Source organism: Passer domesticus, chromosome 5, assembly GCF_036417665.1.
Source record: "Passer domesticus isolate bPasDom1 chromosome 5, bPasDom1.hap1, whole genome shotgun sequence".
NCBI classification, from domain to species: Eukaryota; Metazoa; Chordata; class Aves; order Passeriformes; family Passeridae; genus Passer; species Passer domesticus.
Window position 1 is genome coordinate 53,553,346 of NC_087478.1, and position 22,945 is coordinate 53,576,290.

Below are 22,945 nucleotides of genomic sequence, written 5' to 3' on the forward strand. Positions count from 1 at the left end.
GGTGCTGAGGCCCTGGCATAGGTTGCCCAGAGATGCTGTGGCTGCCCCATCCCTGGCAGTGTCCAAGGCCGGGTTGGATGGGACTTGGAGCAAGCTGGGCTAGTGGAAGGTGTCCCTGCCCATGGCAGGGGGGCTGGAACAAGATGATCTTAAATGTCCATTCTATGGACAAATTGTGCTCTCCCTTTTCTACCTCCAGGTTATACTTGGAATAAGCTGAACTTTAAAAAACAATGTTCCAGCTTTGTATCATTAAACAAAACATCATTGTGCCATTGGATCTCTCTCCAAATGACTTCTTATTCTCATTGGTATCTGTGATGTGTTTAATCACAGTGAGGTCCATCTCTGTGAACTTCAGGCATTTGATATGGCCGTCCTAACCTCCAGAGGTAATGAACAGAACCAGAGACTTCCAGGATGCACCACATCTCCATCAGAATGGGGACAGCTCCCTACACCAGGTAACCCCTGCTCCTTCTTTCTGGATATCATGGGAGTTGTCTTGCTCAGAATTATGTCTATATCTTCGCTGTTGATGTCTACACATAAATGAAGTAAATCCTGTTCCAGTTGCCTCTGAGACTGTAAAGGAGTAGTCCAATCAGCTTTGCATCCATGAAGTTATAATTAAATGTTTAATGTAATACAGGCTGATATGCCTGGCTCTTTGGAAATTTAGGAGTTTAAGGTTCTACTCAGGGCATTTCAGATCTTCCCTGTCTAATGCCTATGTCAAGAAAAAATTCAAATTGCCAGGATCAACCACTTCATAATGATTTGTGTAGGAGAAAGGATTTCTACATATTCAGTTTAAATTATTGTCACTATTAGGCTGCTATTCCTTTATCCCAACTCTTGTCGCACAATGCAATTATTATTGTTTTGGCAACATCTTCCCTGAAACTTGAAATGACAAAGTACCCAGAGCCTGGAGCAGGGACTGATATCTGCCTGCCATCTCATCACAGCTGCTGGATATTGATCATCAGCTAATTACCCAATTGCCATCCTCCCAGTTTTATTGTCTTGTTAAGGAGATTATCATAAGATCTGTCAGACAATCCAAAAAGACTTGATTAGCATAGCACTAATAATTGAAGACTTTGGATGAGTAATAAAATACAAGACATAAATTTCTTATCACTCCTTCTTCCTTCACTTCCCTCCTAGCACGACAAAATACAGTAGATGATGATGATGATGTCTCACAAATCTGTTTCCCTTCTCCACCCCAGAGACTCTATTTGATGGTACCTAATTTTGATAAGGAAAAAAATGCTGAAAATAAGTGTGGAAATCAGAAGAGACAGTCTTGTTTACTGATACTCTAGAAGTCAATCCTATCCAGTCTTTCTATAGTCTTGGAATGTATCAACTGGAAAGATTAACCTCCTTGCAGAGCTATTGTGCAAGTACAGCTGCTTTGTCTCCTCCCAGTCCTTGGGAAGGGATGATATCACACAAATCCTATTCAGCAACTCCAAATTAAGTTTGAACCCTTCAGGTTTGGGGATGATCACCTTCAAGGGCTCCATAAGAGCATTTCACTTGTTGGAATCAATATTCCACACAAGCAACACTCTGGTTCAGCTTTGTGGAGTAACCTCAGCCAGGTGTGATTCCGTTCAATTTATAGAGGAAAAAACTTGAATCTACGCACTCAGAGCACAACAGGGCATAAACTTTGGATGAGAATTACCAAATCTTTGCAAAATTTTCCCTTTGATTTCTTTGAACAGAACAGAATAAAATCAGCAATGCAATTGGAGCAACCTTGAGCTAGAAGGGGGGAAAAGATTTCCAGAGCTCTCAGGGTACAAATGAAGCACCAGCAAGCTCTGATTCTCTAAAGCAAGACAAAATCACATGACGTGCTGCTCCACACAATGAGAAAAAGGCATGAAGTCTTATCACTGAAAAGGTGATGCCAGATATAGAGTACTATGCTAATAAAAGTCAGACAATGCAGATTTAATTTTCTCCCTTGAAAAAACCCTCTTTTTTTAATTACTACCCCCAAATGTGCTGCAAGACATAGGTATGTCCATGTAAAACACCGTATATAGAGGCATCTAATAATTTAAGAAAGATTTAGCATGTAAATACACCCTTCACTAACAAAAGGGGAAGGTTTCAAAAGCAGAGCAATTCTTTGTCCCACTCTTCCTGAAAATGAAACAGATTTTTCTCAGGTGAACTGTTGCTTCTTGAAAAAACTTCGGATTGGACAGCAATATACCAAGAAAAAAAATATAGTAGCTGAGCTGATAAAACATTACAATTTTTTATCAGTTATAGGAAAACAAACAAGAAATAACCTGTCTTTGAAGGTATCCTTACTTTTACTTTGAAGGCATCCTTGGCAGCTTGCTTTGTTATTTTCTGTTTGAATTCCAGCTAGTGAAGACCAAAATGGCTTTACATGCAAGTGTCAGTTCAGAATACAGGGTCTTAAATAAGGTCAAGGTACTTTCAGATTCTCAAAGGCACCTAACTCTCAACCAATTAGCTCCAAGCAATCTTTAAGCAATCTGAGAGACTTTGGAGTCTTCATATAGCACTTGGACAGTTTGAAATTTAAATCATTTTGTCTTGCAGTGGATTTTATGTTCTTTGATGCTTGAAACACTTTTGAAAACCAATCCTACTGATGGAATTGATGCCTTTAAAGACTCAAAGGCCAACAGAGCCACTGGACTTTCAGAAATGCATATTTTCTTTACCCTGTGCAAGAGTTGCCTAGCTAGAGACCAAGGGCAGCAGCAGTAAAGTCCTATTCCCACAGTCTGGGATAAGAATAGGAATGATTATTAGACACAGAGATTATACAGGAACAGTGGATTTGGCTATGATGAACCCTGATTCTTCCAGATGCTTTTAGCACAAGCATCTGACCCAGCCCTGAAAGGGAATTGGCTAGACTAAAAAATCTGATTGTAGCCTTTCAGGGCCTGAAGGGAGGCTGCAGAAAAAAATGGAGAGGCTATTTACAACAATTTACACTCCCAGCCCAGCTTCTGCAAGGAGAAGTTCTGGTGCAGAAGTGCAGGGAGTCACAGCCTACCAAACAAGCAAGAGGAAACAGAGGCAGAGCATATCTTGTTTTCTTTCCCAGCCTCCAGAAGCCTTCCCTGGAAGGGAAAGAAGACTGACCCCTTCTGACCCCCTTCTGAAATGTGGCTTTGAAAGCTGGATGTCAAATCCTCCCCCTTCCTGCCAAATAGAGACATTTTCAGAAGTCAGTTTCAATTTCCCAACTCTTGCATGTGTTTATCCTGCTCACAGGATGATATTTAGCTCCCCATATTTCTTCCCGTCTCATTGGCCTGTCATCCAAGGGTGTGATTAGTTCATCAAAAGAATGAATGGCAGTCCAACCTGCCTGAAGAGAGGTTATGAAAAATAGAGTCCTTGCTAACAAGAGCAGGAGGACAAGGGTCACGTATTGGTAGAGGTGATGAAAGGTCCTGCAGGTCTATTCAGTGTGGCTGTTGCTATGAGTGTGAAGAGATTTGCTGGCTCTGAAGCAGGGAGAGGACACAGATGTTGTTTTGTTCCGTATCAGTTACAGATTCTGGTCACTTGTGTAAGTTAATACTCTCCCAACTTCTTTTATGCTCATTACAGCTCTTCTTCTGTTACAACTTGGCAGCACAGTTCTGCCTCTCTTTCCACAGAGAGAACACACTGCCTTCTGCCCCTAACAGGCACATGGGGGCAAAGGGTAGATTTTAATCTCTGATCTGCACTGGTGGTTCTAGCTCAGGTTTGTTATCTGTGTGGAAGAGAAAGACAACAATCTCAGGAGTGCTCTCCCATTCAGAGCCAGTGTAAGGCTCTGTTTGTGCTAATGAGAAAATATCTTTGCACCACTGTTCTCAACAGGGCCATCTCCAGCCATTTTCTGCTGAAAACAATAATGTGTAAATAGGGAAGGAAATAAGGACTTGATTCTCTCCATCCAGGTGAAATAATAATATAATAACTATAAAACAGGCTAGTTCCTGGTGCTCTCTTTCAAAAGTTTCCTCCCACCACAATTAGACATTGGGTGTTGTTTTTCAGGGCAACAGCACCACAATCATTGCCCAGAGCATTGCTTCAGAAATTAATTCTGTCTCAGGGATGATGACAGGTTTTGAGATAGCCAAGCAAACAGCATGCTGAAGTACTGCCCATACTGGGCAGTGCTGTGAGTGCCATATTAAACACATGTTTAATTGGTTGTGATGAAGGGGAAATAGTAGAAGCACACATTCTGCCTCCCTGAAAGTTCCTGAAGCACTCAAGAGCTACATCCAGTAGTACAAGACAGAAGCCACCACTCTAAGGGCATATGGAAGGTGAGGGCCTCTGCTTCTTTATCAACTCAAGAACCCTTTCACTTCCAAGAGAATATTAAATGAAGGAGAAATTTGTAAACAAGAACATGCAGAGGACCAAGCCAGGTGCACAGGAGAGAGAGGGGCACTGGGAAAGAACAAAAGCCATGCACTGATGGAACCACCAAAGATCATCAGGCACAGCTTTGGAGAAGAATTTGTAACTGCTAAGAAGGAGAAAACAAGAGGAACAGGACAACTGAGGATATTTGAGGTGGGCCTGAGAGACTGAACTTAAGGAACATTTAGTGGGCCAGGGCAAAACAAGAGAGAAGTTAAAGATAGGACATGAAAGGGTATAAAGAAGGGTCAGCCAAATGTAACCCCTCACTGATCAGTGTATTTGGCTGAACAAGCCTGCACCCAGTCACTACAGTGCATCCTACGTTTTTATAAAAGCCACTTAAAATGGTATTTTAAAGTGTTTTAAAACCTTCTGCTGTCTTTCTGTACAATTTCACAGTCTGTCCCATGTGTGGGAATGCTCTAAGGACAAGGTGCCAGCTACTGGGGACAGGAACTGACACAAACCAAATAGAAAGCATTTTGGAAAGGTTAAATAGGGTGAAATGTCTCTTTGTTTTCTAACCTCAAATCTACTTTTTCGCAAGTCAAATTTCCCATCAATTTTTTTTTTTTTCAAATGCTCTCATGTGACAATTGCTGAAGCAACTCTCAACAAATTTACGTGCTTAAATACAAAATGTTTCAAGTTGTAAAGACTGTATTTAAGGAGAAAACAGATGATCTTTTGGGTCAACCCTAGGCAGCAGATGTTGTTTTCTATAAGATGGTCTGTATATATTCTATAGATATAAGTGCAGACACACTAAGGTAGCATCTAAAAAAAAACCAAAAAAAACCCAAATCTGAACAAAACAGAAAATTATAATAAAGGTAATATCACATTCTAAATTTTTTTCAGAGTCCTTGTTGCAAGGCAAATCATCTTTCTTGAGTAGCAGTGGGAAAGGCAACTAGTTTCACCTATGAACACATTTCAGCAGGAATGGTTTAGCAGCAGACTCTATTCCTGGGTCTCTGTTGAGAGATTCCTGATTTGAACACCTTTCAGTGAAGAATGAGAAAAAAAAAAAGTCCTTCCACAGATATGTCATGGCTTTATTGAGGTATAATCCCTAATAAAGTAAAAGCTTTGATTTCACAATGGAAGTAGATAAGGAAGCAATGCCCAGAAAGGGTTTAACAGAGAGCCTTGAATAGATTCCCCAGTTCCCTTTTATATTGTGCATTTCTGGCCAGAGAAACAGGTGCAGGAGCTCCTGAAAACTGGAGTCCAAAAGATTTTCTCATCACCATCTAACTCCACCCCAGCCTTATTTCATACTTTTTTTTATTAAGCCAACACTTTAGCTTCTCTAAAATTTGTTGCCATAATTTTCTGTTCTGAGATCTTGTGGAGACATGAAACCTTCAGAGGCAATCATACACTAATGCCAGCATCAATCAGCAACCACATTAGATAACAAAACCTCTTCCAATATGCCACTACAATAAACAGTGATCAAATTCCTCTCAGTGCGGGCCACGAAGCCTTGCCTGTACTTCCTCATGATTTTTAAATGACATACTTAAATTTACAGGAACTGCCCTGCCGTTTTTCTAAAGAAAGGAGTCAAAGAACTGTGTGTATTCAACTAAATAGCAGGAAAGACAATTCCCTCTCTTCTCAGGGACAAATGTACAGCCATATCATCAAAAAATGGATAATTGTCATTTCTGGGTTGCTTGAGTTTTAACCCAAATCCAGGAGCTGGCAGGCTCAGTTATGGTGGAACAATGCCTATGCTTTGCTGTGACCAAGATCTGTCAGATTCATTTCAGACATGGCTGAAATTGACTTTTTTAGAGGAAAAAAAGAGCTACTTTTAAGTGAAAAACCACATTCTAGGAGCTGCACACCCAGTGGTCCCTGCAGGTACTGTAGTGCATGGCATGAGCAAGGCCACCACAACTTCTGGAGCTACACATTCCCTTCAGGAGTCTCTCTTGCTCTGTCCTTCAGAAATCCAGCATCCCCTGAATCCTGGGGAGGGAGAAGGTTGAACTTCATGATGGAACAGTATGTCATTTTGGCTGCTTAAATAAAAATCTCTTTATTATGGAGGCAGCTTTTCCACAGAGATAGCAGCTGTGCTGAAATTAAGATTATAAAACTTGCCATCCATTCCCTTCAGGAATCTTTACCAATGGCCCAGGTATCGTATTGGAATCTGACCTATATAAATGCTAGTGGCTCTATGGTAAGTCACTAACATTTTCCCAGTCTGTTTGGCTTTTTAAAAAATCTGTTTACCAGCATATTCCACAATTCCAGTTTCCTCCAGTGACATGAGGAAGTTTCTCTAGGATGCCATCAGCATTCCCTAGTCTACAGAGCCCAGGAACTACACTAGTAGCATATTTCTTGCATTTAAAGAAAAAAAAGAGAGCTCAGAAAGCCTAATTATCCAAAGCTATCTCCACAGATTCAGCACAGCATTTTTTATTTCAAGAGTAAAATCCAAATCTAAAATCCAATTTCATCTCCCACCAAGATTTCTATGCAATATTAATATGCATAACAGATTTTCCTAGTATTGCTTCCAGTTCTTATCTTCCCTACCACTGCACTTTTTCTTTATAGAGTTATTGCTTATAGTGGAGAAACTTCTGCCACATAGGGCCTAAAAAAATAATGTTTTGATTCCCAAAGGCCTTTTGGTAATATGGTAATGCAAACAATAAAGGCAAAATTTCCCTGTGGAGCTCTGCAATACAGTATTACTCACCCACCCCAAGAACTTACACCATAACTCTCTTTTTCCTGATGCTGGTATTCAGGAGAAAACACAGAAATGACAGAATTTAAAGCAAAAAGACATATGATGCAGACATTTGTCATGCAGCCCTTCTCTATGTTTGTTACACCTTCTCATCCTACTTTTCTTCTTCCCAGCTTAACTAATTTGCTTTTAAATTCTTCCTTCTGCTGGATTCTGTAGCATGAATCTTGATCATTTTTAGAACAAACTATGCTCAATTCATTTTTAAAACAAGGTTTTCTGTCCCACAAGGCCTTGTGGGACCCATCTCCACTGTCTGCAGTCTGCAGGACAACTCACTTCATTTCCACTTCCAGCATTCCCATTCTGTGTTACTGCAACATTTTTCATAGGATCTCACAGAAATTCCTGCCCCACTGATGCCTCAGGTATTAGCTTTTATATTTTTCAGATTCTGTGCTGCTTTAGTGTTTGGGTCTGGGCTTCATATAAGAGGACAGTAAGCTCTCTTCATAGAATAGGTAGACAAAACAATTCCTTCTCTAGATGAGGACCCAAGGACAGGCAATCCAGATCTCAGGCCCAAGAGCATAAACAATGGTGGACTGAAGAAAACAAGAAGGATGGGACTTAATGGGCTAGAGTTGTAATTATACAATTAACTCCAATATGTTAATGGACCAAAACTTATAAAAGTATGAGACCCCCTGACTGTTCATCCGTTTTTGTGACCATTTTGGGTTCACCTGGGGTGTAGCCCAGGCTGGGCTCTTGTGCTGCCCAAGGTTGAGGCCTCTTAATAAATACCTACTGTATTCTTTAACTACATCTAGCCTCTGTTCTAGGTCAGCCTTCATAAGGCACCACCACCACCATGCACATAGCTCTGCAGTGCTTGCACATTCCTTGAGTGTTCCCATTGTACTTCCTGGCATCTCCCAGTCACTCCCCAGCATTCCCTCAGCCCACCTTTTTTGGAGCCAATAAAACACTCACTGCCAGGCACTCCTTCATCTTGCCAGAGAATATGGGAAAGAGGGAAGGATCGGTGTAGGAACTAAATGGAACTGAGCACTGAAAAAGCCAAAGTCATATTTCAAAAACTGAATCTCTCAAAACATAATTTCTGCTGTGTATGTAAAAGGTATTAAATATGTGAAAGAGCTTGATCTTAGCCCCCATCAAGGGGCAGGAGACTCAATCCAACAGAGCTATACTGAACTCTGAGGTTTCTACACTGAAGTTCCTCTCAGTTCCTTCTCCAGGAGATGATGTCAGTGCTGTTGGACAGGTGGATTACATACAAAGGCTGCAGGGCAGGGTTTACTCATCCTCTGATTTTGTCTCAGCATTCTGCACTGAAACAGTGTCAGCTGGCTCAGGGCTTGCAGGTGCCATGGGGGGCACGCAGGCAAGCCCAACTCACCTTAACTCACCTACCCTTCTTCCAAAATCCTGAGCTTTGTAAAGAATTGGAAATAAAACCAGCTCACAGAATCACATAGGTCAGGTTAGAAGGGACCACAGTGGTTGGTTTTTAAACAGCTAATTCAGGAGATCTCTAAAGCTTATGGTAAAGATATCCTGATAGTTACTGGATAAATTTTATTTACTGCAATATTATTGGCTGGACTAGAATTGGACTCCTATGCATTTCTACCTCTACTTTTAGCAAATGCTTTTGGATTTTCTTAAGAAGGACTCCACTGTTTTGGACTGGAAATGTAGGAGTCCATAGCCTTTAAGAAAGAAGGATACATGAATTATAGCAGGACTCACAAAAGTTCAGTGTCCAAATGCTAAGAGATTCAAAAATAGGGAGGAAGGGGGTGCAGGTGGAGCGCTGACACACTTCTAAAGGCTCAGAGAAACCACAGTACATTTTTCCTGTTAATGGCTAGCACTTGTCCATGGCATTTAGAGCATAAATAGGATCTAAAGAGCAGCCAGCAGCTCTTTTCTGGGCACTGCTAGAATCAGTTATATTTATGGTGCAAAACAGACCAGTGGAAGGACATTCATCACTCTACAGACAAATTTAGCATATGAGGATCCCTATCCTAAATCCTGGGAGAATATTTGGGTGCCTGGCCTGGCCTTCCAGAGATCTGGAATTTGATGCTGCCCTTTAAGTTGACAGGACTCCTGTGATTTTCAGGTTCAGGATACCAGAGTGATGCCACCAGGGTGCTTTTAGTTGAGGATACTGGAATTGTATGGCATCCTCCTCCCTCTTGCTATTTTCCAGTTCTTCCCACTTCAGAGGGAAGCTTTGATCCAACAAGGATCACAGGCAAAAGGCTGGTGAAATCCCAGATGGAAGAAGGCCAGTGCAATTAGACACAATCCTTCTTTGTAACTCACAATATTTTCCCTAAGTAAATTATTGCTAATTTGATATACCAGAAAACACAGCTGATGCTTTTGAAGGAAAAAAAAACCTCTGTTCATGAAGACATGGCACTGCAGTCCACAGAAACACTATAAGGACCAGCAATATAAATGGATTATTGGAGCAGCTGAATTTGCCCCAGGACCACATCTTCCTTGAAAGGTGCACGAGTCAAATAGGCATCAAAAGGGATGTGAATGGATAGACAGAAAAAGTAGTAGAGAAGGAAATTGCTGTTTAAAGACTAAGATAAATGAGTGATATAAATGTTAGCAGCACTTTTTCTTAAGGTCACCCATCAAAAAATTATGAAGAAATAGAAGTCATGTCACCAGCATAGATAAATATCACAGAATAGGTAAATTTAGAAGAGACCACAGTGAGTTATCTGGTCCCACCTCTGTGCTCAAGCAAGGGTCAAAATATACAACCTAGACAGCAAGAACAACAGAAGCTTGAACAAAGACTGTGTCTCAAACAGTGCTTCAAACCTTTTAAATGTTGATTTTAAGACTCTGTGCTTTTGGGTATGAACCTCACAGCTTTAAAATAAAAAAAAAAAATGCACACACGAACACTTCCAGCCTTGGGATAACGTCACAAAACCCAGCATTCCACTTAATTGGAGTTTGTGGAATATCATTTTTGAAAAGGCAGCTTGTGTCCCCTCACCACAGACCAAATGTTCCACTCTTTCCTCATCCAAATTTGAGATAGAGATGAATTCATCTTCCTTACTCCCTGTTGTGTAGAACAGGTTGTTCACTAAGTGGAAAAGCCTTCTGGAGTGTTTATTAGGGAGGGAAAAAAGGGACAGAAGCTGACAATTAATAATAGTAAAGTCCTGGAGTGACAATGACTGTGGCTTGTCCTCCGAGTTATTACTTTCCCACCCCCTGTTCAGATCTAAAATTCATGTTTTTCTCCTTGTGAGCTTTCCATCTGTGGAAAGACAGCAAGAAGGAATATTCCACATGCATTTCTCCCACCATGGAAGAGACATGAGAGAAGCTGATATTCCTGTATTGCTGTGCAGCAGCATCCAAGGGCTTCTCTTGGGATCAATATTTGCTGGGCTGGGCTCTCTGTTACCACAGAAGACTTCAATACCATGCTGTTTACATCTTTAGGCAAAAGCAAGTGCAAAAGTCTGCGAAAAACACTCCTGGACTTAAAATGTAAGCATTAAGATCCTTAAGACTTCAGAGTGATGCAGAAGTAGGGACAGGTGAACAGAAAGAGAGTCTTGGGCTCTTTCTCAGGTAAAACATTCTAACCAACCATCAGTACCTCTCCTACCACACTTGTTTCCTATCCCTGTGCATCAGTGGAGGACAGCAGCATTCCTTGCTAGGTAAAAAAGCCCCTTTTAGTTATTCCATAACACAGCACCCTCCTTTTCTTTAAGGCAGAAAGAAAAAAAAGAAAAAAACCCAAAAACAAAACAAAAAAAACCCCACAAAAAACCAAACCCCAACCAAACAAAAAAAAAACACCAAAAAAAACTAAAACAAAAAAAAAAACCCCAAACCAACAACAAAGAAAAACTCAATAAACAGAAACTACTCAAGAAGCTTCACAGCTGTTATTGATACACCTTGAGCAGTGTGAGCTTAGAGGATAAACATCAAGTTTCTTTTCACTGATGAGATAAGAAGGAAAACCCTGAACAGTCCAATAGGGAAAACTGGAAACCCAGTGATGCAAACATGTAGGAAGTACATGAGCGACAGAGCCTGGGAATCTGCTCAGCCCCTCCTGCAGAGCAGCATCCAGCCCTGGGGCCAGCACAGGGAGCTGCTGGAGCCAGGCCAGAGCAGGGACACCAAGGGGATCAGAGGGATGGAGCAGCTCTGCTGGGAGGAAAGGCTGAGGGAATTGGGATTTTTCAGCCTTGAGAAGAGAAGGCTTTGGGGTGACCTCCTTGTGGCCTTCCAGTGCCTGAAGGAAGCCCACAGGAAAGATGGAGAGAGACTCTTGATAAGGCCTGGAGTGACAGGACAAGGGGAATGGCTTCACACTGACAAAGAGCAGGTTTAGATTGGATATCACAAAGACATTCTTCCCTGTGAGGGTGGTGAGGCCCTGGCACAGGTTGGCCACAGCAGCTGTGGCTGCCCCATCCCATGGCAGGGGGCTGGAGCTGGATGGTCATTACGGACCCTTCCAACCCAGGTAATTTTGTGATTCTGTGACTGTTGAAGAAATACTGATTTTCTGTAGGAGCATTGAAGTACCAGGGAAGTGGGTGTCTGCATCCATCTGTTTTGCATGCTTTAAGAGATAGGGACTGACTGCACATAAATCTACTTGCTGTGAATTCATATTACATCACCAGAAAACCCAGCAGGTTTTTGTTTGTCACATACAGGGGTGTCCTTCTTGTTGTCCAATTACATCCAGCTCTTGCACAACAAGAACTTCAGATTAACCTTCATGGCTGTGATGGTGCACATGGACTACACCTCCCCAGACACATTTTCTCTCCCGATTCTTTTTTAGGAGATTACTGCCAGCAATTACTCTAATGCCTTCGTCTATGTAAGGCCACCTTTACACACGGAAGCCACCAGCAGAAAGTGGTGATTATCAGCCTTGGTGCTCCAAAGGGCAAGAGAAAAAAATAACCCTACAGAAGTTTAGAAAGCAAATTTGCTCATTCATAGGCAGCAGAAAAACCCCTTCCATCCAACTGCTCAAAGATACAGCCCATCCATTCCATACACAAGCTAGCCCACATCTACACTCACATGTTCATTCCTCCTCAGGCACAGTGGCACTCAGATATATTTTGCTCCTGTGGGTGCTTGTTACTACTAAGTTGCAAAGCATTAGTGGACTTTCCTCCCACCTCTCTATCTTTGACAAAAATTTTTTATTTTTTTTTTGAGAAGTGTTCTCTTCCACCTCAGACTGCTGTATTTTTAATAAAGCATTTAATAAAGCTCAGCCTTATTTTTTAACTTGATAGACTCATTTCCATGGAGATCTCTGGAAGGCCAGAGAACAGAACCATCACACTCCTCTCTTCTGCCATCCTCACTTGAGTCTTCAGTGTTTTTTTCCACATTTTCTTTTCATCCTCTCTCTTGTTGCATTTGTGCTTGACTAGAAACTCATGTTTACCACTACAGCACTCCTGACTCATGCAAAATGTGAGATCCAACATTAACAAAATTCATGAGAAGGGAATTAGAGAACAGAGAAAACTATGTCGCCCTCTCCCTCTCACCACCCACTCCATCCCAGGTCTTTCTGTGGCCCCAGCTGAAGAGTAACTGAGCACTTCAGTGCCCATCATTTGGTGGATCTATCCCTAAAAAACCCCATACAGCAAGCAATGCATTCATTTATCTATTTAAGTTAGCAATGAACCATCAAGAACAAGCCAAACAGAACTCTGATATTTATACACAGACCAAAAAAATTAAAAATATACTTAAAACCTGAAAGATGATTCTGGAATACCACTACATCAACTGAATCACAGGCTCTTCTGCAGATGTTTCAAATATTCTGCTCTAGAGCTTCCCAGGTACTTCATGGATCATCTGGGCCTTCTCAAAGGCACTGGCATTCCTCACAAGGCTGAAAATCTACATTAAACCTGTACCTAATCTCTCACAGATTTTCAAAACTAGGGGTTGGATTTACCCTGGTTATCGCCAGTGAACTACTCAGCCAGTGGTCTAAACTCCCATTACAGTCACTGGGGGCAAACTGGTATTTCTGCAGCACAATCCACTTACTGTCTGGGAAACATTTAAGGCTGTCTATGAATCACACCCAGCAATTCCTTTTCTTCTCAATTGGCTGTGAAAAACCAGAGTGAGCTAAATGCAGTGCTCATGGTCTAGGAAGGAGATCATCCTTTGCTTTGAGCAAGATGGTCCAGTGGGATGTGACCCCGGTCTTGGCAGGGACCCTGGAACAACATGATCTTTAAGGTCCCTTCCAAACCAGGCCATTCCATGAGTCTATTATTAAGTAATGTTAATTGCTGTAATAGTTGAGTGCTAATTTGTAACCTGGCTCCCCATTACCATTCACAGGGCACACAAAAATGGGACCCCCAAACCCCAAGTATTACAGAGAAGGGATACAAAAATTACTTCAGAGATTATTTGAGAGAAATATGAACAAGATTAATGCTTTCTCTGTCATTTATTCTCCCAACAAAAGAGTCAACGTGATTGTGCTGCCTTGGTCAACTCAGATCCTCAGACATTGTATATTAGCCATTAGCCAGATAAATACAAATATCTACACAAATAACTTCCTACCCACATTGAAGCTCTGATTGCTTCTGTAACTATGAATTTTCTTTTTTTTTTTTTTGGGCAGACTTGAAGAAGGCAGTGAATGTCACCAAATGCTTTCACAAATTGTCTTAACAAGCTGGATTCTTAAAAAGGTAGATAGGCAGCAGGAAGAAGTGGATCATGGTGCTGCTGAAGAACAGTACTAAAAGCCAAAAAGGGAAATACACAGAGCAACCAGTTTGATTATGCAGCCACCAAATGAGTCTTCAGCCAGGTTGTGTAGGAGGGTATAAGTACCTTATCAGCTCTGAAAATTTGAAACAACAGAAAGATCCTAAACCATACCCACCACTATCTACATTGTGCAGCACTATATAGGCAGACTCTCAAGTGAGGAAGAATAATGACCATCTCCAGGCATTTGGGATTCTCACAGGACAGACACAGGATGGAGAATTTAAATGGGAATCTACAGCTAAAAGTGATGAATTTAAGTGCAAAAAGTGGCACAAGTGTCAATAAAAATGTCCCAATAGTAAGATGTGGAAAACAGCCTCTTGAGACATATGAAATAATATAAAAAGCATTCTACAAAGCAGTCTTTTCTTAAAAGGAAGAAAAGAGGTTTAAAGAGATATCTAATGCAGGAATATAGGTCATGTTGTTATTTATAAAATGGTGATTCCTGTCATTTTTCCAGTATATTCCTGAACATTATCTTTCATCAGTGACAACAGCAGAGTGAATGGTACAAAAGTCCCTTCAGGCATCTGTTCTGCAGAACTGCACAGAGAAATTAGGAAGAAGTTCAAGAGTTAAATGCAGTCACTGTCAGCAGAAGCTTTTCCCAAATCAGACCTTCTGTCCATACACTGAGAAGAAACTTAGGGTGTTATTTTAACTATTGATCACAGAAAGGCTGAAGTTATCAGGGACCTCTGGAGGTCACCTTGTCCAACCCCCTGTTCAGGTAGGGCCAGCCACAGCTGCCTGCCCAGAACCATGACCAGTCAGCTTTGGAATATCTCCAAGGATGAAAACTCCAAAACCTCCCTGGCCAAACTGTGCCAGTGTTCAGATGATTTGTGGAAAAAAACTAACTCTACAACTTGTAAAAATTGTTTATTCTAGCACTGGAGAATGTGGGTATTGTTCCTATTAAAGGATATACATACTTCTGAGAATTCTTGAACTTTTTTTTATCTCTTGTACATATGTATGGAGTTTTACAATAGGTTTATGCCAACCCTACTGGTGACTTCTTTATAGTGGGGTAAGATACACCCTAAGGAGCTAGCTCTGAGAACTACTTTGCTTTGGTTAGTTCTCATTATCTCCTTCTCCTTGTTCTATCTCATTTTCACTCAAACCTCTCTTCACAGAGTCTCATAGTCTTAGTCTTTTTTCAGTTTTCTTCTTACATATACCCCCAGGCGGAGGGTATCAGATGTGATCCTTTACAAACAAGCTTTAAGATCTTAGGTTCTGAATCAGCTTGATTAGGAAACTTCAATTTACACTTGGGGCATATGCTTTGACGCTTACTAGAGCAGCAATACTAGCGCCTCTTACAAACTCTGCACTGCAATAATACCCCACGTAGGGTGCCAGCCTCTTGATGCACTAAAGGTTCCCAGGAATTGCTCACAGAGGTAGGCTATTCTGTTTGTCACTTCAGGGATTTCTAAATCCTCTATGGCGGGTTGTTCTTAGTTTAGACTTACCATATTACTAGCTGAAGTCAAGTTCCTCTAAATGAACTCATTCCTCTCCTCTGTCTATCTAATAACTCACAGGATTCATAAACTCTCAGGGATCAAGTCTAAACTACTGGGGCAGAGGAACCTCATGAGTTTGTTTAGCTACAGTTAAAATGTGTACAATCTACACAAATTACTGCTTTTAAACACAATAAATGTCTTCACTCATATTTCTCCCCTTCTTCTACTTCTCTGTGGGGTGCTCCCTGCCCTCACAGCCTGCTCCAGCTGGCGTCCCAGGCTTCACCTGGCCGTTTCGGACGCGGGTAGAACCCCCCGCCCCAGTGGCGTGGGTACACTCACTCACTCACTCACTCACTCACTCACTCACTCACTCACTCACTCCCTCTTTCATACACCCCGCACTCACACGATTATAAGCACATTAACTACAATGTCTGGACACCACAAGCACACAAAGTTCGGGTTCACTTGACTCACCCCCAGAACCACTAGCAGTTGCTCTATTGAACAATGAACTTGTCCCTAGTTGTGCTATCAACTAGAGAACCTTTGCCGCCGACTGTGCTTGGCCGATGGCTGCCTGCAGGCACAGGGATGAGGCTGTGCACTCAGACATCTCTGAGCAGCTTACCAGCAGCCCTATCTCTCTCCTCTCAGGGCCCTTTGATACTTATTGCACACCAGCAGGTCCTCATCTGACTCTGCAGGAGGCAAGCCGAGACAGAGCGGAGCTCCTCTACGGAAAATCCAGGGGCGCACCTAGGACATCCGCCCCTCTCTCTGCCCCTGTGAGGCCAGAGACCGTCTCCTGGCTGGTCTTATCAAAATGATTTTTGGAAAAAAACCTAACTGCACAACTTGTAAAAGTTGTAAAGGTGGTATGTTTAGTCCAGCACTGGGTGCATGTGGGGGTGCATCATTCCCTTCAAAGGACATGTGCACTCCTGAGAATTCTCAAACCTTTTTTATCCCTCTTACTTATATGTATGCATAGATTTTCACAATAGGTTCATGCATATTCATTTTACATGCATTTTCGTGTTGTGATTTGCAACTAGTTCTTATCAGTCTTTGTATCGAGAGAACTTTCTGGTTACTCTGTTCATCTCTTGCAGTTTTAGCTTTGTCTCTTGTCTTTGTTTTAATGTTAAACGGGCCACTTTTATCTTCCTTTTAGCTCAGAAGTTCGCATTCTTTTTCCTTGGCTGAGGCAGTTCTGCGAACACAGGCTTTTTGCGAGAACGGGCAGTCTCGAGCACAGCAGAGTTAACAGACTAAACAAGTTAAAACAGCATGTTTCATCTATGCAAGCTACAAATGAAATAATTCAAAATGGCACCTAAATCTGAAATAAATTTCTACTCTGTTAAATTTCTACTCTGTTTCCTTAAAAAACTTAAAAAAAACCCCAAACAAACAAAAACCCAACCAAACAACAACCAAAATACCAGTTTGTGTTCTAGTTTGTGCTCATTGCCTTTGGTTCTGTGGCTGGGCATTGTGGAAAGAAAGCCTGGCTTCATCTTATTTACCTAGTCCCATCAGATATTTCTACACCTTGGTAAGATTCCCTTGAGAGCTCTCAAGAGTTACAGAGCTCCCAGCTTTTCCTCACAGCAGAAATGCTCCAGTCCCTTCATCAGACTCTCTCCGGCACATCCATGCCTTTCTCTTACTGGGCTCCCAGTAAGAGCACTTCAGACAATTCTCCAGGTGTGGCCTCACCAGTGCTAAAAAGAGGGGAAAGATCACCTCCTTGACTCACTGACAATGATCCTTCTAACACAGCTCAGGATACTTTTAACTTTCTTTGCTACTGGAGTACACTTGGCTCACATCCATCCTGGTGCCTGCCAGGTGCTTTCCTGTCAAGCTGCTTCCCAGTCACTCGGTCCCCAGCAAATACTGGAGCCTCTTCCTGCTCAGGTCCACAGGACTTTGCACTCCTTCTTCCTGAGCTCCAGGAGGTTCCTGCCACCCCTTTCTCCAGCCTGCCTAGGCATCCCTGGATGATAGCACAGCCCCCAAGGACACCAGCCACTACTCCCAGTTCTCTGTCTGCTGGGGGAATACTCTTCCCATCATTCACATCATTAATAAGGATATTGGTCAGGATTGGACTACATTAAAATTTTGTGCACTGGCCATTCCCTTCTGTTCTCTGTCTTATTTACTCCACCCTCCATCTGCTCTGTTCTCTGTCTTATTTACTCCACCCTCCATCTGCTCTGCTGTGAGTATGAAAGGCCTTACTGAAGTCCAGGTGGGCAATGTTCGCTGCTGTCCCCTCATCCACCAACCTATTCATTTCATCACAAAAGGTTGTCCGGCTTGGTCAAGCATGACATCTCTTTGGTAAGCCCATGCTGCCTCCTCTTGGCCACCTTCCTGTGCTTGGAAACACCTCCTAGGGCAAGTTGTTCCATCACTTTCTCCAGAGATCAAGGTGAGCATGACCACCCTGAAGTTTCCTGGGCTCCTCCTTGTTGCCTGCTCATGGAATGCAGTGGGAAGAGTATGAGGATATTTTTTTCAAGAAAAAAAAGCTGACAAGTGTGTGGCATCCACCCTGTGTTCCAAAGGAGGGACTGTTAGGTCCAGCCATATCCTCAGCAGCATTCTACTGGTAACTTGGGGACTTCAGTGCCACCTAAACAACCTACTTCAGTTTGAACTGCCCCGGAAATCACTATTTTTCCCTCCATGAGACCAAAAATGTCTGCCACAGGCATCCAGCAGCCCTCAGGAAAACAAGGAACTTTACATGCTGATAACACATTTTGGTAGGGCAACATATAAACAAAAAAAGTATCTAGAAAGTTAATTAATTAAAAAAAGGTATCTTCCATCTAAGAGCAATGCCTTTTTTGAAAGCAGATGGTCTGGAGTCTGAAATAAAATCAGACTTCCCCCTGACTGCCTCCATCCCCCTCCATTACTTGATGAATTTTCTCAGAGCATTTGGATGTAACTGAACTCCAACCACTGAATCAGCTACAAAATAAACATGGCTTGTTGTCCTTAGGCTGAGCTGCTGCATCTTGAAATAGTATTCCTGTTGAAGTTAAAGTCTATTCAGTGCAAGGATTTTAATAACTCCTTTTATTAACATTCCTTTGGCTGAACTGTTTGGGGTCAGCCAAAAATGTTTTCTTCAATAAGAAGATATTCTGGAAGAAGCTGTGTTCTATCAGTTGAGGAGGCAAACCCAGAGAAAACAAAGAAAAATTAATTATCATCAGTTGGTGTTTTAATTGCTGCTATTAACAAGCCAGAATTACAGAATGTGACAGGTTTGGCATTTGGTTGGTTTTTTGGGGGGGGGTTCATGGGGGGAGTTCTTTTTGCTTAGAAGTCCACACCAAATTCAAATCAAATTATGTTTTAAATACTTCTCTTAGGCACCTGAATTAGCAGATGGTATCAGCTTAAATGATGCATTTCTTCACATCTACCTGAAAATGTGCCCACAATCAGTTGCTGCTGGGCAAATATTTATTATCTGCAAGGTGCAGCTATAACCAATGGCACAGCTACTTCTGCAGCATTAATTATCACCAGCAGAGATGACAGCTTCATGCATCAGGGTATGGAGGGTGAATTATTGCTCTGGTTTTTTTCTGCATCAGAACAATGACACTCAGCATTATCTAACTGGTATTATCACCAGACTGGCAGCAAGAAAGGCTGGTTAATAATTTTTGCTCCAAAGATCATTAAAATGGGAAAGGGCACTGCATTAAGTCCTTCCAGTGGAAAACCTTACTTCTTCATGGCAGAACCTTCATCAATATCAAGTGTCACCTGTCACATAATTCACTGCAAATCTATCTTGCGTACCAGAACAACTTTTGCCTTTGCTGGTAAAGAACCTAAAGTTTCATTCACCTCTGTTGAAGAGAAGTTACTCTCAAAACCAACAGTTGAGTCTTGCACAAAATCTCAGTTACCTCTGAGGAGCTTATACTCCTGGGATTCAGCAGGTTCCCACTAACTTATAAATGGAAAAGCTATGTGCCATCAACAGAACAGAGAGCAGCATCCTACTCAAACACATCCCTGCAGATGCGCAGTAAGCAAGCAGCAAACCAAAAATTGCCTCTAAAATGCATTCACACTGACTGCAAACCCGAAAAAGAAAGCCTTAAGTCCTAGACAAGCCAGATAGAAAATGAAACACTTCTATGAAAATTATAGTCACTGATTAATTTCTATTGGCTGCAAAGTGGTTTGTATAAAAACGTTTCATTCCCACCACACCTTTGAAGTAAACAGGTACACAGAAAGCTTTAGGACTTCATCCTTTCCCCTCTCTCCCTATTTCCTTCCACTTCCCCCAGTCCTCAAACTTCTCTCAGCAGCTTGAAAATGGTACCTCCTCCTACCACCCAAAGCCTTCTCTTCTCCAGGCTGAACAATCCCAATTCCCTCAGCCTTCCCTCACAGCAGAGCTGCTCTATCCCTCTGATCACCTTGGTTCCCCTGCTCTGGGTCAGCACTGAAATCAGAAGGAAGTGGTGACGTGAACTGCCTGGGCTCTGCATTTCAGATGGGGTTGATTTTCCTGCCTGGTGACTACATACCACAACTACGTCAATTAGTTTATCATGGGGATTTTGTTTGCCTGCTTTTTGAGCAAAAAGAATGAAAGCATTTTTGTGAGGAAGAAAATCCACTCGGTACAGTCTACAAAAATGGATAGTTTTAAGCCAATTCAACTTAATTCATAATTCATCCTAATTGATGGTACAAGGAATCTGTCTAAGCAAGTGCATGTTAGTGAAAAAGTAAAATGACCACAATGAATCACTTAACACATCTTCGTGTGATGTGGGGAAAGCATTCCTAGGACAGTTATTCATCTTTTGCTAAAGCAATGTGAGCCCAAGCCTCATCCTACCACATAACACACCCTGCCAAGATCTCAGTCACTTTTAGAATCACTGAGTGGAACCACAGGATCACAATCACTGAGTACAACCTTTGGAATAATCCCCACCTTGTCAACTAAAGCATTAAATGCCAGATCCAGTTGTTTCTTGGACACCCCAGAGATGGAGATTCTACCACTTCCTTGGGTAGACCCTTCCAATGCCTGAGCACCCTTTCAGTGAAGAAATCCTTCCTGACATCCAACCTGAACCTCCCCTGGTGCAGCTCAAAGTCGTTTCCTCTCATCCCATCCCTTGTTCCCTGGGAGCAGAGCCCAACCCCTCCCTGGCTGTCCCCTCCTGTCAGGGAGTTTTGCAGAGCCAGCAGGTCCCCCCTGAGCCTCCTTTTCTCCAGACTGAGCCCCCCCAGCTCCCTCAGCCCCTCCTGGTGCTCCAGACCCTTCTGTAGCTCCATTCCCTTCTCTGGACATGCTCCAGCCCCTCAATGTCCATGTTGCTGTGAGGGGCCAGAACTGGACAGGATTTGAGATGGGGCCTCAGCAGTGCCAGCACAGGGGACAATCACTGTTCTGATCCTGCTGGCCACACCATTGCTGATCCAGGCCAAGTGCCATTGGCCTCTCGGCCACCTGGGTACAGCTGGCTTGTGTTCAGCTGCTGTCCCCAGCAGCCACAGGAGAATGCTGTGCGAGACCCATCGGAAACCCTGTTACCACTTAAAGGAGTGGGCCTCACTTTCTGCCCAGCCCATAATTTCAGATACCCCATTCTTCTCCCACTCCCCCATTTTCCACCAGCAACACCAGTCTTCCAGTTCCATGGTGACTGCATCCACAGGCTGATGAAGCTGAAAGCTGAGTTTTGAATTCACAGAATCACTAGGCTAAAAGACACTTTCAAGATCATTGAGTCCAACTCATGCCCTAACACCTCAAGCAAACCATGACATGGAGTGCCATATCCAGTTTTTTTAAACTCATCCAGGGATGGTGACTCCACCATCTCTCTGGGCAGAAAATTCCAGTACTTTATCACTCTTTCAATAAAAAACTTTTTCCTAATATCCAACCTGTATTTGCCTTGATGCAGCTTGAGACTGTGTCCTCTCATTCTGTCAGTTGCTGCCTGGAGAAAGAGACCAAACCCATCTGACTACAACTACCCTTCAGGTGGCTGTAGAGATTGATAAGGCCACCCTGACTCTCCTTTTCTCCAGGCTAAACATCCCCAGCTCCCTCAGTTGTTCCTCAGAGGGATCCAAGCCCCTCACCAACCTAGTTGCCCTCCTCTGGACGTGCTCAAGGGGCCAAGCTCGGGGAACTGATGTGAGTCACAGCACAGCTTCCAGAACACCCAAGTAGATTTGGGCCTGTTGGGAGCGTTAGCTGAGCACAGGCAGAGGAGCTGCTCCTTTTGGCACATCGCACACAATTCAGTCAGGGGAGCTGGCTGTGAAGCCAAATTCCCAGTCAAACACTTCTTTTACCTCAGTTCCAACAGCTGCAGCCACAGAGCAAAATCCACGGAGCCAACAGGTTGCAAATCTCCCTGGCCTAAGGACCCTGTTTTCATTTGCCTTTGTATAGCCCCCAGAACCAAAAGGCACCCCAACTCAAGTGGCATTCTTGAGCTATCTCAGCTTTCAAACTTTATTGCAATCACTTCTCCTAGATTCATGCTGATCATGCCACGTTGGAGTCCAGCTCTTGCTTCCCTACAGAAAACAGACATATGTTTTATGAGCTTTTTTCACTCCTAAGCATACCCTGCCCCCAATAACCAAGATCTTGGTTCTTTTCCCTCTGAACCCTATCAGGGCTTTCTGCCATCTGCTATGTCTGTGACAGATGCTTGTATAACTGACAGATCAAGCTAAATATAAGAGATCAACACCCCCGTATGCTCCAAACATTCCAAGTTTAGTACTCCTCTTGTAAGTGAATCCTAAATATAGCAAGGTAAACCAAAAACATCTTTTATGTTGAAGTATTCCCAAGATTGATGACACCTCAGCACAAGTCCTCCAAAGCTTAGCAGGGAAGGGAGGGGACAACATCTCCTGAGGGTGATATCTGGGAGGTTTAAAGGATCATTGCCAAGGCTGTAGCAAACTCTTCCCCCACGTGAGGGTACCCTGCTCTGGAGCAGCACAGCTCAGCTGTGTTTGCCACCATGGCTACAAATCCAAAATGCCATGGAAGCTCCCTGGTGGTGGGCAGCACCCTGCAGGCAACCCCAGCCCAGCCTGGGATGGGACTGACACATTTTCTGCACCTCATCTTGCTCAGCAGAGGAAAACTGCCCTCTTCCAAGGACCAACATGGGTAGAAAAGCTTCTTCACCCCCACCAAAGCCACAAAGCTCCCAGGTCTTAAGGGATGGTGAAATCAAGGAAGAGGGACCCTTTGCAGGCTGGAGAACACTCGGCAGCACAGGAACTGCTGTTTCTGGAGAGCTTTTCACCTTGAAGTAGCTCACTCCACTTCATGTACCCCAAGTAGCTG

At 42.8% G+C, this 22,945-nt stretch overlaps 1 long non-coding RNA gene across 14 annotated transcripts in view; it reads left to right on the forward strand.

The window, feature by feature from the left end:
* Positions 1-22,945, forward strand: part of LOC135300757 (uncharacterized) — a 37,758-nt gene that overhangs the window by 7,877 nt on the left and 6,936 nt on the right. For 4 of the 14 annotated variants that reach the window (XR_010362520.1, XR_010362517.1, XR_010362518.1 and 1 more), the window contains 2 exons: positions 337-464; positions 13,908-14,375. This is a non-coding gene — a long non-coding RNA (uncharacterized LOC135300757). The other 10 variants (XR_010362530.1, XR_010362526.1, XR_010362525.1 and 7 more) reach the window with 8 other exon arrangements.